Below are 13,982 nucleotides of genomic sequence, written 5' to 3'. Positions count from 1 at the left end.
CGTGTGGACCTAATTACCAACGGGACATGGCCCAGCTTGTTGACAGCATACGTCTTGTTGTGTTATGTTAATAGGATTAATTGGGGATCTTCCTGCCTTAACTTCCTGATGGTTGTCCTGTGACTTTGGAACCTTGTAAAATTTCTGTTTGTTAGCTCTTGTCAATATTCCCCCTCGATGGGGGAAAACTGGGGCTCTCCGGAAAGCTGGCCCTTTGAGCCAGTCATTTAAGCTCCCTGTTTGGAAGTTGTGTGTGACTAAGAGGGAAGAGTTGGGCCACGTGCTGTTAGTTTCCACATAACGCTGCTGTTTTTCTGTTATGATAGAGGACCGAGCCATTTACATACTTCCACACTTACCAATTCAAACTTGAAAATGTGTATTAATAATTAGAAATAAAATAGGCAGGGGTGCCTGGGTGGCTCCGTTGGTGCAGCGGCCAGCTCTTGATTTTGGCTCAGGTTGTGGTCTTGGGGTTTTAGGATCGAGCCCCATGTTGGGTTCCACACTCACCATGGAGTCTGCTTGGGATTCTCTCTCTCCTGCTGCCTCTGCCCCTCCCCCTGCTCATGCTCACTGCCCCTCTTTTAAATAAATCTTAAAAAAAAAGAGAGAGACACACACACACACACACAGATCTATGCAGGCACATGGTGGATCTCCGAGGGTCCATGGGTACAGAACGCCCCCAACCCGCTGCCGCCACCACAGCTCTCTGGGCCTCTCTCGGGGGAGCTAACACAGATGCTGGGAGCCTCTGTGGAAACCATCTCTCAGCTGAAGGACAGTGGCCTCCTCTCCTTCGCCCAGAGTACAGTGTGAGGTCCTCCGCTCCCGGACAGCAGCAGGCTGCAGCCTCTGCGGCCAGTTCAGGATCCGTCAGGTTATTCTCCATGAGCACTTACTGAGACCTATGTGAGGGTCCAAGGAACAATGCATAGTCACCTCTTCTTAGTAACTCCCCCCATGGCTTGGGCTTTGGGCCTAATTCCAATCAGATTCCAAGACTAACCGCTGCCAGAATCTAGCAGTTAAGGGAAAAGAGCTCTGCCCAAGCCTTCTCCAACCTTCCTTCCTGGAGCAAGGCTCTGCTTTGAGCTCCAGACCTGGCTATGAGATGTGACAGGTGTAATCCAGGCCAGGGAGGCAGGCATAGTCCCCATATGGCCGTCCCGGCCGAAGTGACGTCAGGTCAGGTGTGGGGAGGAGAGGGGGGAAATCCCTGTGACACAGAACAGTGGCTCCATGACACAAAACAGTTCATCAGCCAGCATTTATGGGACTTCTGGGTTTACACTAGATGCTAGGAAGATAAAAAGGAGAGTAAGATATGATCCCCACTCTTAAAATCTTGAAATAAATCTAAAATTAAAATATTTTTCTAAGAATGTATTTTTTTTATCTTATTTATTCATAAGAGACACACAGAGAGAGGCAGAGATAGAGGGAGAAGCAGGCTCCCCAAGGAGCAGGGAGCCCGATGTGGGGCTCAATCCTAGGACCCCAGGATCATGACCTGAGCCAAAGGCAGATGCTTAACCATCTGAGCCACCCAGGTACCCTGAGATAAAAAGTTTTGTTTTGTTTTGTTTTGTTTTGTTTTTTAAAAGCTTACCATCTTGGTAGGGCTATGAAACATACATACCTAAATGAAGAGTTGAGGGTAAAGTGAAAGGAACACCGGACTGGGGACGGAGCAGGGGGCGGGGAGGGCCGTCCCCCAACCAGCAGTCACAGGGAAAGGAGGAAGGCTAGCCCATAGTCGATGCTAAGTGTCAACCCTCTGACGAGACAATCAGGCTGGGCCGGGGCAGGTTTCCCAAGGGAGACGGTTCTGCAGGGGTCCTCCCCGGGTCTGGGGAGCAGCCCTCCTTCACCCTCCGTGCCCAGCCCCAATCCCAGGTCTCTGTGCAGAGATGAGAAGGCATACCCATGCACCACCGTCCCTGTGCTTCTAGGTTCCCAGATGTTCACTGTCCCAGCCTAGTTCAGCGTCCCACGTGAGCTGCTGTAACAAGTCCCTGCTAACCTGCCTTCTGTTCTTGCCCCCATAGAGTAGCCCGTGATATTTAAAAGATTTAATCAGATCAGAATTCTCGCCCCTGCTTAAAACCCTCCCATCAACTCAGTACAAGACCCACACTCCTTACCCGAGTGGACGCTGCCTCCTTATCTGGCTTCATTCTCACCTTGACTCCTCAAAGGTCACCCTCCCAGAGAGCCTCCCCAGTCTCCTTCTAATATATGCCTCCCCAGTGGCTTTCCAGCTGCTGTCTCAGGGGCTGTCCCTGGTGGAGGGAGAAGAGGTTCCAGCCCTCTCTTTGTCTCTTTGGCCAGAAGAGCCCTGCTTTGATCTGTGTCCGTGTGAAATTTCATTTGAAGAAAGGGGCCCAGTGATTTCAACAGTTTTGAAAAGCACCGGGCTTGTCCGTTCGCAAGGGGACCTCAAGGTACGCCATTACAGGGCCTAAGCTTTGGACGGCAAAGTCTGACGGCTGCTCCCCTGGTTCCAAGTCTGTGCCTTTGGCAGAAAACGCTCATCAGTCTCAGCTCTCAGTGCCGCTGGTCCTGGAAGGGGCGTCAGACTTCGGCTCAGCCCTGGCCTCCAGGCAGCCAGCGCCACCAGCCAGCTGGGTGGGAAAATCTAACGGCCCCTCTCCGCGCCAGGACCCTCCGTCGCAGGGCCTCGGAGCCCAGCAAGTCCAGCCGAGAAGAGACGGCACCACCCCATGGAGCCGCAGCAGACAGCCTGTGCGGTGAGATCCTCCGGCTCCAAAAGAACGGTGGCCTCGAGGCCCCTCTAGTGTCCCTGTTTGTGAGCCGCACCCGGTGGGGGAAGGATGGCCCACGGGTGGAGGGAACTAAGCAAACATAATGCTTCCTTCTGGGTGTTCAGACACGCCACCTGCCTCCTTTGATGGCGCTCCCACCGGAAGCTCTTCGGGACTCACGACCATGCGGTCACCCTGCAACCCACAGCCGCGCCCTGGTCACACCGATCTGTGCCCCTGGCTGGAAGAGGCCAGGGCCTACAGGGCTCCCGGGCTGCTGCCTGCCCCATCGCCCGGCCCTTCCGCCGCAGGCACAGCTGAGGCTCGAGCGGGGCTGGGCGGGGAGACGGTTTCCACGCCGGCCTGCCGGCTCCCGTGCCCACAGCACGCACAGCTTCCCCGTCCGCCTCCTCCTCTTCGCTGCCATCTCTAATTAGCGCTTCCCAGGTTGCCAAATATTAGGTTCCAGTGTCCCATCCCCCGACCAACCCTTCCGAATTCCAGTCTCCGCTGTTTGACGACCTCCCCCTGCTTGCTCTCTCCTCCCCCGGATTCCGGCTTCCGAGCTGCCCCTTGATCCCGGCTCTGTGCCGCCTCTGTCCCGCTGCATCTCCTGCACCCGCTTCTCACTCTCCTTTCCTCTTTGCAGACTTGTTCCCAAGCTCTCGTCCCATGTAGCACACTCTGGGTGACCTCACCCTCTTCTCTGGCTGGAGACGCCCCCACTACGTCATTACATCACCAGACTGTGTGACATTATGTGACGTGATGTGATCTCCTATGCTATGTAATTACGTGTCCCCAACCCTCCAGCAACACAGAATGGTCAGGGTATATCCCTGGCTAAACACAGGTTTCCAGCACTTTCCCCACCAACCCCAATTCCCTGAGGCTCCTGATTTCTTTATTCTTTCAACATCTTGCCTCCCTGGTAAGGGGACCATCCATTCCCGTTTGCCTGGCAGTTGGCGGTGGGGGTGGGAGCGTGGCCCTGGAACGTGGGATTTTCATCCTGAATCTGGAAAGTCCTGGGCTACGGGGGACAGATCAGTGACCCTTGCAGGTTCCTTCATGTCCTTCCCTCCACTCTGGCCCCCACTGGTGGTACTGCCACAGGGACTGACAGATCCCTGCTTGTAAATTAAATTAACCATCGTGCCCTCACCCGGTGAGGAGGGCCACACGGATGCCCAGAATGTGTGGCTCATGTGGAGACCTGCCAGGCTGGGGTTGCATAGCTCTGGGGGCAGCTAACCCTTCGGCCAGCCTGAGATGTCACCAAGATGCACATAATCTGTTAGCAGCCCAGTAATGGTCTCACCTCAGTCCCACCTTGAAGTTCAATAATTTTAGAGGCAGGATCCAGAGTTCTGGTGTTAACCCCCTGCTCGGCCCACTCCTGAGCATGGATGGACAGCAGGTGTGTGAGGTGTGAGCAGAGCCTCCTGCGTGGCTGTCGCTGGATGAGAACACACGGGGTGGGGGTGGGGGCAGGGGCAGGCCCGGGAGGGACACGTGTCTCCACCCCCTTCAGGGATTGTCAGAGAAGCCATGTGGATGGACCCTGAGTAGAAACAGCATCAACACTGAGGCCTCAGATCTTGCAGCAGAGATGCCCTTCCTAATTCAAGAAGCCATCAGCCAGGAAACCAAGGCCCTTGAGAAGGTTCTTGCAGGAACTCAGGGCAGTTAGATATTGTGTGCACAGGCATCTTCCCAAACACCCATCCCTTATGTGACCAAGTGGTGCCCGAAATGTCACTGGGGTATCATTTCTGCATGTTTCTAGGGTAGGAAATCCATCTGCATGACAATTTTCTGCTCCCAGGAATGAGACGGGATGTCTGTGTATCCCTAGACCAGGCACAACCGTTCCCTTGTTGCTTCATGGCCAAAGGGCCTCCGTTTGGACCCGGGTCCACCAGCCTGCTGCAGAGCAGAGGCGGCAGCCGTGCCCCTGTGGGCGTGTGTGTCAGGGGTCGTCAGGGGTCGGGACATCTGAGCAGCAGCCCGAGTCCTCCCTCAGCCACTCCCCTGAGAGCCCCTCTCCGATCTTTAAAACCATAAAGAAGCAGATCGGCAAACAGAAAGAGGATCCCTCCTCCTCCAGCTCCGGGGTCTGCATCCCAGGAAGCCGATGTCTACCAAGCTCTTCCTTTGCGGAGATCAGATGCCTCGGCAGCATTTAGCTCTCAAGAGCACTTTATAGCTTTGCTCAGACCTGCACGGAATACAAATTACTGTTGAATCATACACCATTGCATCAGCAGTGGCTGACAGGCGGGCCGCACGGGCTTTCAAATCCAAGGTGCCTTAGGGGTTTGCTGGGCTGAGGCAGGGAGCGGTGACAGGCTCCGGAGAACACCCTGCAAGGCATGGCGCCCCGAGTCCGGACAAAATCATCCATCATTCTGCGAACTCTGCAAACGCTCTAGGCACAGACCCTGCAGGAGTGCTGCCCCCCCAGCCCCACCCCCGGGGAAGCAGCATGTGTGTTCCCGAGGTTGCGTCTACGTGCCACAGGGCTGCTCTATGTCTGCGCATGCTTTTGCCCCCGAATGCAACATCCCCAGCTCAGGCGCTGAAAGGGACTGGCCCACGCGTACAGCCTGGCATCGGTTCTCTAGACAACACTTCCAGATTCCCGACCTAGAACCTGGAGCCTCATGCCTTTGTTTTCACATAGCTACAGGGTGTTGGGCAAATCCGTAAGCACTGATGTCAGGGACGGAACTGGGTCCTCAAACTTCCTATAGTGCAGCCCTAACCTCTGTGCCTCAGAGTGTGACCGTGTATGACACAGGGCTGTTGCGGAGCTAACAGAGTGAAAACGAGGCTGTTGGGGGGGGGGTCCTTAATCCAAACTGACCGGTGTCCTTCCAAGAAGAGGAGATGAGGACATACAATGAGACACCAGACAGCTGAGCGCAGAGGCAAGGCCAAGGGAAGAGGCAACAAGAGGGTGGCCCATCTGCAAGCCGAGAAATAGGCCTCAGAGGAGACAACCCCAATGACACCTTGATCTTGGACTTCCAGCCTCCGGAACCACGGGATAATAAATTTCTCTTGTTTGAGCCACCCAGTCTATGATTTTTTTGTTGTGGTAGCCCTAGCAATCTAATGCAACAGGTGAATACATAATAAATGGCTTACTCCCATAACATTCCAATCCTCGATAGAATAAGACCATCTTTGTTTCCAGACCTCACAGCCACCCTGTGGCTACACCAGGTATCTAAACATAGCCATGCGGTGAAAAGAAGGGCCATATGCACACCAATGTCCATAGCAACAACAGCCACAATCGCCAAACTGTGGAAGGAGCCGAGATGCCCTTCAACAGACAAATGGATGTGGTCCATACATACAACGGAATATTACTCAGCCGTCAGAAAGGATGAATACCCAACTTTTATATCAACATGGATTGTGCTGAGTGAAATAAGTCAAGCAGAGAAAGTCAATGATCATATGGTTTCACTTACTTGGGGAGCACAAGGAGTAACATGGAGGACAGTAGGAGAAGGACAGGAAAAGTGAAGGGGGGGAATTGGAGGGGGCGATGGACCACGAGACTGTGGACTCCAAAAAACAAACTGAGGGTTTTAGAGGGGAAAGGGGTTGGGGGGATGGGTGAGCCTGGGGTTGGGTATGAAGGAGGGAACGTACTGCATGGAGCACTGGGTGTTATATGTAAACAATGAATCTTGGAATGCAACATCAAAAACTATTGTATGGTGACTAACATGACACAATAAAAACTTAAAAAATAAAACTAAAATGATTATGTTAAAAAAAAAAACATATCCATAGAAAGCAATAGCTACTGGGCACCTTCTGGGTTTTTCTCCAGCTAGTCTTCCTCACCAATGTATCTATGCTTACTTCCTTCCACCCAATACCCATCAATCCATTTACTCTTTGGGTATAGATTTAGATTTGATCCCAACATCCATGGCTCTGCGGCCTTTCCACCAAAGACAGAGCCTTCACAAACTTGTGCAAACATCTCAAGGGCTGAGCCAATGGAAGAGGGCACTGGTGGGTGTTCAAGTGCCTTTTGTGACGGGAACTTACTAAGGTCAAAAGAAACTTTGCCTGGTGTCCTTGACTGGAATTGGACGCAGAGTCCATGCAGCTAGACTCCATGGTCTAAGCCAGGTCTCATCTCTCAAGAAGCCTTCCCTGAGTATGCCCAGCTCAAGATCATTCATATTTTTTCTGGATCCATAAAGCTTTTATAGTTCAAAATAGGTGACCTGACAGTTACAGGGATGCTTCCTGTTCTGTTTTAGTTCATGTTCAGCTAGACTGTCACTTTCTCTAGAAAGTCACTAGAAGAAATGGACTTCTAGGCTATCGGGCTTTCAGGTGAAACTATGGGCTTTGAAACCTAGAGGGCATGAAGTTGACACCATGCCTGGTCCTCCCATCCGTCTCCTCCTCCTAAACCGTTCTGTGATCGCTGAGGGGTTTGTGCACCTGCCCGTGTGTGCGTGTACGCCCACGCAGGTGCACACCTACCCATGTTTCCTTGGGCACCTTGGGTTTTAGGAAGCATTTTTATATTCACAGAAATTCTGCATTGGAATAATACCTCTCTGCAGGATTATTCTGAAAAGCGATAATACATGTGAAAAGGCTTATAGAAGTTAAAATTGCTTTCTATATGTAAGGTATAATATTAGAAATGGAAGGCTTTAAGTGAGGGTGAGGAAAAATTGTTCTGGAGGACAAGAAAGAAATGAAGTTGCACTTTTCCTCTCCATCACCCACTCCACCTGCCCCCTCCCCGGTTCCGCCCCAAGGTCAATGCCATACCAGGAAGCAATTGATCTCCACAGAAACCAGAGGAAGGGCTCACTCAGGACTCTCAATTCTGTGGACTTTGTGGAACCAGAACCATGGAATTTGGAAGAGCTCAGAGTACATCCTGAGACAGACCCCCCCCCACACACCCACCCCACAGCCCCAGTAACGGAACTTATCCTTAGGCTCAGAGAGATTAGAGCAACCAGCAGGGGTTACACGACAGCATTGTAAGCTTGTAAGCCTGTGGCTCAACCAGGGTGGGCAAAAGGAAGCAGCCTCAACAGCGGTGTGGGGAATTGCCATGAAACAGGAGCTGGAGACCTTTCCGAGGTGCCACTGAGCTTGTGCCCTGGTTCCTTTGGCATACGGAGGCGGCACTTAGCATTCTCCCACACTCATTCATTCAACCCCTACTATACAGTAGACTGTGAGAGCTACCTTTTTAAATCATTTTTAGTCTACCCAGTTTCCTTTTTTTTTTTTTTAAAACACTACCACCATTCTTTCTCATGGAGAAGCCATTCTGAGATCCCAAGGGTTCATTCAGACTCAAAACCAAATGTCAGGAGTTGTAACTTCTGTACCTCTTGAAGATGTGATCGCATACGTGTGTGTATACGTGCAGCATGGAACGTACATGATATAATCCACATAGTAATCTCCAGTTAAATCATTTTCTAGAGGTCCCAAAGCATCCACAACAGAGCAAATATCTGACTTTGCCATAAAACCTAGACTATTTGATTGTAGAAGCATCTGAGAACTATTCATTATACTTCTTCCACTGCCCCCATTAAAAAAATCCCCCAGAAAAAGCCACCCCTGGCCCACACCACTTTTGCCCACCTGCCCTGGGATATTCCATGCTTCTTGGCACAAAAAGTTGGGAAAATCGGAGATGAGTGATCTGTGGTGAGCTACAAGCTTTCCATATGGCGGGCATCTATGTACACGTGAGAGTCCCAGAAGACAATGAACCAAGAGTACAGCAGCACATCTTTCTCAACGTGAATCTTTGGAGCTTCCTATCCATCTGGGTCTTGGTTCAGAGCTGAGAGTTGGTGGGATCCAACTGGCTTCCTAACTAAACTGAGAGTGGCATCTACAGCTGTGCAGAAAGGAACATTCTCAAGCTGTGAACAGTGAGCTTCCAAGAGTAAAGCCACTTAGCACATGCCATCTTCCTGCCTCTGCTTCTCTTTTCTCTCCTTCTCTTTCTAGGCCAACCCTTTCTGGTGGATGACAAGGGTCCCCAGAGCAAATGTGGAGAATCTATAGGGTGGAGGGCAATCTTGTCCTGGGTTTCTTGCTAAGGATAAGGCTTGGAAGTAATTCTAAACCTCCCGCCGATCATCTCTGGTACTACAGCTTTGTGGTTGCTCTGGTCATTGACGTTCCTAAGGAGTTTACAAGCCACATCCCTCCCGTCCCCCGACCTGCCCCCAGGACCAGCAGGAAGCTGAGCACAGGTAGACCTATCCTTACATATGAATTCCTGCCTTGGTGGTCTAAAGCTCTCCTGGCCCAGAGGGACACTAAGGCAGCTCTATCCACTTCCGGGTAGGAGAACTCCAGCCAACGGAGATGTTCAGAGTGGAAAGAGAACTCCAGCAAGAATCAGAAAATCTGAGTTCTGGTCCCATCCCTGCCCATGACATGGGAAGAGCACCTCCTCTCTTTGGCCGTGATCCCTCAACCATACAATACACAGAGGGAAGGACCAGATCTCTACGGTCCTTCCAGTTAAGTGATGCCCTGACTCTGGGTTCTTTCTGAACTGCTCTAGGTCGGGTTGCCAGTCATTTTGTCAAACATGAGCCACCTGGAGAGAAGACACTGCTTCTCACCTCCCGACATGCACAGAGGGGCTGCTGGATGAGACCATTAGATGTCATTAGCTGACATCAGTGTGCAGATGAGGCTCTGCTCTAAATTGCCTTGATTTTAAATGTGGAAGGATGGGGGCCCAGCTGTTTAAGTGTCTGGAAGAAATTGGCTCCTGAAAGAAATCTCTCAGGCTTCTACCCTATCTGATCTGAGCCAATGCCATGTTAATTCGGAGAGGAAGAGGCTTGGGGTGGTAGCCAGAAGATCAGGCGAGCCTGCCACCTGGTTTGGTTTATGTCTCCATATGCCTGGCACATTTGTTAGCTTGGGCTGGCCTTTCTCTGAGATGATGTCACCTCACCGCTGGGTCACAGAACACATATAGTTTTATACGGATCAAACACTGATATGTAGTATTTACGACATGGCAGGCAATGTTGCAAGTGCTTTACTTAGCTCATTTAATCCTCCAAGCAAGTTTATGAGGTTTGGCTAAGGAACATGAGGCACAGAGAGGTTAAGGAGACTACCCAAGGTCACACAGGTAGCAAGTACCGGAGCCAGGATTCATATTCACGCCTTTGCTGCTCGTTGTGTTGGCTCTCATTTCTCATGCATGCATATTGCCTCTGGGGCTGGACTGTAAGCATTATAAGCAGAGAAGCCTTCTTCTTCCCCAGCAGGGCCCTGTACGCAGTGGTGCTTCGATAAGACCTATCAACTAGATGGTGACATTGGGAAAAGGGTCACTACATTTGGTAGTGACCAAAAGTGCCCCGAGGAGGTTCTGAGAACCACTCAGACTCATGGCTCAGGTAATAAAACTCTTACTGCTGAATTCTTCAGAGAACTTGGAAGTCTTCCCATAACATGTACACAGGGTCACTCCTTATTTGTGCCATGGAGAAGGGTGAGTTCCTGTGGAGGAATAAGATTCTCCCAGCAGATGTAGGGTGGAGAGGTCGGGAAAGGAAATGAATCAAGATCACAGCATTAACTTCCTTCTAGGAAGACTTTGTCGCTTCCCAGTGGGCCAGAAGCTGAACCCAGTGGACAGAGTAAGCTGGTGGTCAGAAGAGGATCCCCAGGACCTCAGTGTAGACTCCAGCCCATGGAAGGGGTCCTGTCCTCCTACCAGCTCCTCCTGGCTCATCAATGGGTCTCAACCTGGGCACCTCTTTTCACCCCTCTTTTCTCTTGGAGATTTGGGGGATGATAATTACTCATCTTGGTTTTCTGAACTCATACTCTAGTGAGAAAAGAATCACAGGAAGGAGGCTGACGGGGCAAAAACACGCCAACTCTATTACTGATAAGGCTAGCACAGCAATTGTGGCTTGACCCTTGGCCACATTCAGGGGTACCTATACTTTCCCCCCACTGACATTTTAGGATGAATTGCCAGAGGGAGGGAACATTCAGGTTTGCAAAGCAGGTACACTCACCCTCAAATGTTGACTCACACTGGTGGGCCCAGAAAAGAAAGACAAACAGGCCTCCTGACACCAGCCTAACCCTGGCGCCTCGACCTGGGAAGGCTGCCTGTGTGGAGTAGCAAACAGCAGAGGACCCAGATGGTGTGAAGCCTCATGAGCTCAGCCTCTTGGCCAACCTCACCAGAGAAGTCAGTCCCTTCTTCTCCATTGGGAAATAGAGTCTTCAAAGGTGGCGTGTCCTCCTGAAGAAAGAGGTTTCCAACTTTACAGGCCTTGATGGGAATGCTGAGCTCAGGAGAGAACTGTCCAACGTACCCTTGGCCATACTAACTCAGCTACTGTTAGAAACTGGACCCAGAGGCTTCTGGAAATGTGATGACAATTGAACTTGTCTCACAATGTTACAAGCTAAGCCACAGGGGGTATTTTCATTAACTATATTGTATCCTGGAAGTGTGGTGCAATCTTTAAGAAGTTCCTAGGTTTTGTTAGGGAGAGCAGTGTGAAGGACACAGTTACTCCCATTCCTCCCACCCCAGGATCAAAATTAGGGGGTAAAATAGCATACTAGGTTTACATTTTACCTCCACATAAAGCTGCTTAAGCATTTTTTCTTAGATAAAAAGGATTCTTTTTTGCTTCATTTATGACAGAGTTTAGTTACACAGAAAAATATAAAAATGGAAATTATTAATGGCATGTGAAATCCTAAACGAGAACGAGTAAAGAAAGTCTTGGCATATTGCTTCTAGATAGTGGCCAACTCTTGATCTCAGTGCAGGTTCAGCTGATTGATGGTATAAAAGCCCATTGAGGGCAACAGTAAGGTCAAGTTGACTTGATTCTTCTTTAGCCTCAATCTCTAGCCTACCCTGAGGCTGCTCCACAGTCCCTGGCTCAGAAAGGTCCTCTTTCTCTGGGTACCCACAGCCCTGTCATGGCACCCATCGCTATGCCTCCACCACTGCCCGGGTGGCCCTTAAGGACAGGGACATGTTTATCTGTGTACCTTGGGCACTAGCACCATGCCTAGCATGCAGTAGGCACTCAATCAATGTGTAGTGAGTTGCACTTAAGTCTGTAAAGCAGATAACTAAGAAGTAGTATAGAGCAGTCTTCAAATATTTGAAAGACTATTGGAGGAAGAGGGTCCTGACTTTAATTTATGTTACTTTGGCAGAAAGGGCCCAAGTCCAGTAAGTTGAAGTTACCAGAAACCATAATAAGGTTTAAAATAAAGAGGGGCAAACTGACCACTGGAGGAGCTGGCAAGGAAGAGGTCCCTCTGCTACCATGAAGGCTTTGACTCAGAGGGGACATGGGAAATTATCTCAGTTTCTGCTCCAGGAGATATTCACAAGGAGGTAAGTGCTATCAAGATGGTACAAAGCAATGGTCTGCGTTCAGAGGCAGAGTCTGGTTTTAGTTAAGCTGGTTCAAAAGGTTTCTAGAAGATGCTGAGGCTTGAGGAAGCAGAGGCTTTCACCAGGCCAAGCAGGGTGGCCCAGAGGCAGGCAATGGCAGGTGGTGTGTGTGTGTGTGGGGCAACACGACATGTGGCTGGAAGTGAGTCCAGGGTGAGATTGTGACCCACATTAAACTCCGGCTGGTGAGGCTGACCTTTACTCAGTAAGCCACATGGAACCCCAGAATATTTTCATCAGAGAAACGACATGGCAGGAGGTGTATTTTAGAAAGACAGAATGGTGTAAATGTTGAATTAAGTGGAAAGTCGGGAGAGGAACATCTATGTGATATGGATCCTTTGCTAGATGCTTTTCCTGCAAATCCTTTCATTCTATCCACACAAAAACCAGATGAGGTAGGCAGCACTCCCTCAGTTCTAGGAGAAAACGGAGGCTCCGAGTTTGGAGACACAGATGTCCACCCGGGGCTAAATGACTGGTCAACACCAGTGTCATACTCAGTGCCCCAGCGGCGCTCAGGGAATGGACACAAGTGAGAGAGCCACGGAGAGTACGGCAACGGAGATATTGGCAGACACTGACAGCTGGCTAAGCTACGGGTGACACTGGAGAAGTGAACAATGACTCAGAGGTGACTGGCAGACTCCTGTGCTGAGGAAGGCAAGAAAAGCAGCTCATTTCATGGGGAGAAGGGAAAGGACAGAAGATGACATTTGTCCAGCCCCCACAGTCAGCCAGTGCTTAGCATGGATGCCATAAACATAAAGCAGACCCATACCATCTACCAAGAAAGCACGAGTCTACCTCATGGCATGTTTGTGGTTCCAGAGAACAGTTAAAAACATGAGGCTAGAGCTCAGAAAAGGCCATTCCAAAGCAGTTCCAGACTCATCCACGCAGAGGTCACTGTCACTATGAGAGTAGATACTGGTGACAAGGAGACATGTTTGCAGGGAGAAAGGAAAAAAGAGCATCGAAAGCCACATTTGCAGATAAAGCAAAGAGCAAAGGAAACAGAAAAGACACAGAAGAAAGGCAAAATCATGAGCATGCTGTCATGGAAGACAAGAGATGAGAGTCTGAGAAACAGGTAAATCCATGCGAGGTCAGGAAGCGTTGGCTCGAGGCCAGGAGACAGGCAGAACAGCCAGGAGGAAGTAGGTCCGCAAGAAAGGAGCTTCTGAGACATGGTGGGAACAGACACCAGAATTCAAGACATGGGGGCTGGTGGCAGGGCTATAGAAGTAATAAGATTATTCTTTTTGTTCCCTGAACCCCCAGCAGTCTTCCTGTCTAGGGCCCACAAAAAGGAAAGGCTTTCAGCCAAAGACGCTCATTTTCCTATCTCCCTGGAGACCCTCCCTTCAACTGAAGCAGCCTTATCTTTTCTGCCACCCCAGGAACAACAAACAGTCTTCATCCACCATGATGAGAGGTCTGGGTGGGGTCCTCTTTCACCAGATCAGGTCGTGAGTGGCTCAAGGTTCATAAATACGTCGACAACTTTATTTTTATTGGGGAAAGAGCACTGCCTGATTAGCAGAGAGCTGGGCTTTGGAGTCAAATAGATTGGTGTTGGAATCCTGGGTCTGGGAACCACGTGACCGTGAACTCTGGCAGCAAGTGCTAGGAACCACAGAGAAGGTAAGAGCCAATGACAAACTGAGCAGAGGAACAAACACACAGGAAAGCCTCATGACATGCCAGAC

The 13,982-nt window shown here is 50.4% G+C and overlaps 1 protein-coding gene across 1 annotated transcript in view; it reads right to left on the bottom strand.

The window, feature by feature from the left end:
• Positions 1-13,982, bottom strand: part of TMEM178B (transmembrane protein 178B) — a 337,430-nt gene that overhangs the window by 10,224 nt on the left and 313,224 nt on the right. The gene's annotated exons all lie outside the window — the stretch shown is intronic.

Source organism: Mustela putorius, unplaced genomic scaffold, assembly GCF_011764305.1.
Source record: "Mustela putorius furo isolate JIRA1106 unplaced genomic scaffold, ASM1176430v1.1 tig00003845_pilon_pilon_pilon, whole genome shotgun sequence".
Classification (NCBI taxonomy): domain Eukaryota; kingdom Metazoa; phylum Chordata; class Mammalia; order Carnivora; family Mustelidae; genus Mustela; species Mustela putorius.
This window is presented reverse-complemented; position numbering and strand designations above follow the sequence as displayed.